This window comes from Mastigoproctus giganteus, chromosome 11 (assembly GCF_048544385.1).
Source record: "Mastigoproctus giganteus isolate SK-2022 chromosome 11, ASM4854438v1, whole genome shotgun sequence".
Taxonomy (NCBI): domain Eukaryota; kingdom Metazoa; phylum Arthropoda; class Arachnida; order Uropygi; family Thelyphonidae; genus Mastigoproctus; species Mastigoproctus giganteus.
In genome coordinates this window covers 77,584,907-77,589,350 of record NC_143585.1, presented here as the reverse complement: position 1 = coordinate 77,589,350, position 4,444 = coordinate 77,584,907, and positions in this window count along the sequence as shown.

Sequence of the window (4,444 nt, the reverse complement as noted above, 5' to 3'; positions counted from 1 at the left end):
TTAAAGCCCATGAATATCCTTAATTTTCTAATTTTTTGTTTTTTCATTCATCAGTGATGCATGTTGTATATGGATTAAACTATCAGAAAAACTGGATTAATAGTCTATTTCTTTCCAATAAATTATACACAAAGAAAGGCACATAGTTGATTTAAAAAAGTACAAGTTATTCCCCCCCCCACCACAAGGCTGATTTTATTTGGGAAATCACTGGCATTCCTCCCTGTGAGTACTTGAGTGCAACCTATAATTATCCTGTGCACAAAAAGAAACGTTGAAATAAGTTCAAAAATGACCAGCAGTCGCACACACCAGGAAATTCGTGTTTAAGCAACTATAATATAAAGGATGTGTCAGGGTTGTAAAAAGTCAATTTAATTTATTTATATAGTAATGCCAAGGGTATTGAAATAAATTGAACAAATCTGAAGTTTTGATTATGTCAATCAGTTCTGATGTAATAAGACTAATGGAGACATAATGCCATCCAGAGATAGGGCATGAAGAATTAAATTATGGGGAGTATAGCGTGTTCGGGAGGGGAAGTTATACTTCTTATCAAAAGTTCTCTAAAAGCGATCAGACTATATCCAGAATCAAGTAAAGTTCAGATGGCCATTGAGTCTGTGTGATGTAAGGTCACATGCAGTGGAGGGAAGATGATAGTTGGGTATGTTACAAACCAGATGATTCTGAGGAATATGACAAAAATCTCTACGGGCAACTTGAATGGGTAGCCAAGTGTCTTATTATGGGCGACCCGAGTTTACCTCATGCAGATTTGAAACTGTGGATGGCCAAACACCATAGGAAACAGATTTCTGAGCAATCTGAATGATTGTTATTTATTCAAACATGTCAGAAAAAGTACCAGGAGCTCTAATAACCTTACTAAGGATCTCAACTACATTCAAAATTTGACAGTGCAGGAACCAATAGCAAGTAGTGTCCACAATGTCATAAAGTTGGTAGTGCCCAAAGATAATTCTATTGTGAAGGGAAAAGGAGCGGGTTTCAATTTCAACAGAGGGAATTATAATGGATTGAGGTATTTCTTGGGCTCTATTAACTATATAGAGCCCAAGAAATAATAAGCTGTTGAGTATGAGTTCATTATGGGAAGTATTCAAAGGATTTATTTTGGAAGTTCATACATTTATTCAAGACATTTCACAAAAGAAAGATGCCCCTGTGGATGACCAGAGAGGGCAAGGGTTTAATTGAGCTAAAGAAAAAAGCATGGGATAGTTACAGACTGTAGCATAGATCAGCATTTCCCAAACTTTTTTAGTCATGGGTCACTTTTCATCTCACAATATATATATATATATATATATATATACGGAACACTTACAAAACACAAGTTTAGTAGGAGCCAAAGAACTGTTTGCTAATATTTTATTACTTACGATGCGCTGTGCATCAGGAACATCTTTATTTCCAACACATGTAAAGCCGAAATTCAAATAACTGTCATTGTACTTTTGTTTTGGTCTTTTATTAGTTGGTTCCTGTTTTCCACTTCAGATTTTTGGGAAACAAAAGGCTGCGATTGTTCATCCTCACTTTGAAGTTATTACCACTTGTAATTACCTTCTCCGAGCTCATTTCAGGTAGACTGGATGTTCTAATATCGATAGCCTTATCATCCTGCCCACGAAGAACAGCAGAATGACCAACCGGCTGCTTATCTTTAGTGACACTCCGATTTCTAGGCATAATGATATATCTCTTTTGGGGATTACCCTGACTTCTAATCTCTCTTGGCACAAGAGAGATTAGAAGTCATCCTCTGCATCTAAAAAACTTGGTTTTCTCTTTCGCTCTCGGCGCTACTTTTCTTCCAAACAGCTGCTCACTCTGTATAAATCGCAAATCCGCCCTGCCATGGAATATTGTTCCCACATTTGGGGGTGGTGCCCGCAAAACCTCTCTCAAGCTTCTTGATTCCATTCAGAAGAGGGCAGTTAGGTTAATTAATGATACATCTCTAACAGAGTCTCTCCACTCGCTTTCTCTTAGATGTACTGTTTCTGCTGCATGCCTCTTCTACAGATACTTCCATGGGCACTGTTCTTCTGAATTGGCTTCTATAATTCCCGCTCTCTCTTTCAAAACAGTCCGAACACGTGCCGCCACCAGTCAACATCCATTTACTGTCCAACTTCAAACCCACAGAACCAACTTTTCATCTTCCTCATTTATTCATTCAACTGCCGTTTTCTGGAACAACCTTCCTTCATACGTATTTCCTGAACATTACAATCTACAGAAGTTCAAGTCCAATGTCAACAAATATCTTCTTTCGTCTTCTCAACCTCCAACCCAAGCATGGTACTAAATACTATAGGTTCTAATACCTCTCGTGTTTGGGGTTCACATAAAAAAAAAAAAAAAAAAAAAAAGCATCTATGATCAGGCCTGCCAGAAACCAAATCGGCTCACTGAGTCATATGTTAGCATTTAGCATTAGTAAAGGCACATGATGCAAGAAAGCAAGCTTATATAGCATCACCCAAAAAAAAAAACCTCTTCTCATTTCACCCATCCACTCGCTCCAAATGTTTATATAGTACTGCCTTGAATCTGTTTAAGCTATCAACTTCTACAACGACAATGGAAGTTTGTTGCAGCAATCAACCACCCGCTAACTAAAGGTAAACTTCTGCACATCTCTCCTATAACTATCTTTCCTCAATTTGAATTTATGTCCTCTCAGGTGATTATTCTGAGCAAGAGGAAGAATCCCATCAGCATTGAGCATGCTCAAACCATTGACGGCTTTATAAACCTCAATCAGATAACCCCACAGGTGTCTAGTCTCCAGATACTGTAATTTGCAAAACTTAAGCCTTTCTCTGTAAGAGCAACCCTTTATTCCATTCACTTTGGGAAATCTTGTTGTCCTTCTCTGTACTCATTCCAGCAACTCTACGTCCTTCTTGAAATGAGGCCTCCAGACCTGTATACAGTACTCAAAGTGTGGCTTGACCATTGCCTTATACAAGGGCACAATCACCTCCTTATCCCTGCTGCCGACCAGGCTAGCCGGGTGGGTAAAGTGCCTGCCTGGCAAGCCAAAGGTCGCGGGTTCGAATCCCGCCTCGGGCTTGCATCAGAATACTGCAAAAACCTTGGGAGGTGCATTATGGTCACAGAAGCCGATGCGCCAACAACTAACTAACTAAAAAAAAAAAAAAAATTATCCCTGCTAGAAAAATTCCTGTATATCATTGACAAGACACCATAAGCTACTCTTGCAGCCCGTCTGCACTGCTCAGAGAACTTCATATCTGCCTGCACAATTACCCCCAGGTCCTTTTCATTCCACTGTCAGTGCAGTACCACAGAGTTGATACTTTGCTCTGGGGTTGCTGTTTCCCATACGTAGTACTTTACATTTGTCAATATTAAACTTCATTTGCCACCTCTCAGCCCATCTGCTCAACCTTTCCAGATCCTGTTGCAGCAGCATATTGTCAGTAGTGTCCTTTGACAACCCTGCCAACCTTTGTACCGTCTGCAAACTTGGACATTAAGCTTGATATACCATCATCAATATCATTTATAAATACAGGAAACAATAATGGACCCAACACTGAACCCTGAGGAACTCCACTAATAACATTAGTCCACGATGAGCAGTGTCCATTGATTACCACTCTCTGTATTCTCCCCATCAACCACCCCTTTATTCACAGCAGCAATTTGCCTCCAATGTCACACTGCTCCAATTTGTGCAGCAGTCTTCCATGTGCAACAGTATCAGAAGCCTTTCTAAGATCCAAGTATATAATATCAAAGTTATTCCCTGCATCCAGTTCTTTTGTTATTGCATCATAGTATCCAATCAAATTGGTCAGGCAAGACTTCCCCTTAACAAAACCATGCTGTGTCCGAGCTATAACTGAAGTCTTGTCTAGATGATCCTGCAGTGCTTCTTTAACCAGTGCCTCCATTAATTTTCCGGGAACAAAAGTTAAACTCACAGGTCTATAATTACTTGTCGGCCTTTGATCCTCCTTTGTGAATTGGGGTCACATTGGCACATCTCCAGTCTGTGGGTACCTCCCCTGAGTCCAAGGAAGCTCTCATAATTATGGCTGAGGGTTTGCTTACTTCCTTTGCTGCCTCCTTTAATATAACTGGATAGATCCCATCCACCCCAGGTGCCTTTCTTGTGTTTATCTTCAACACTTTACTCTCAGTTATTACAAGATTCTCTAGCTTACTGCCAGAGTTGAATACACCTCTGTCATTCCCCTCGCTGAATAACTGCTCGTGTGTGAATGTCAATGCAAAATATTCATATAGTTTGTTAGCTACCTGAGCAGGATCATCAACAGTTGACCCATCAATATCAAGTGGACCAATCTGATTCATCCCCTTCCTTCTAGAGTTTACATAAGTAAAGAACTCTTTGCTGTTTTACTTTGCATCCTTT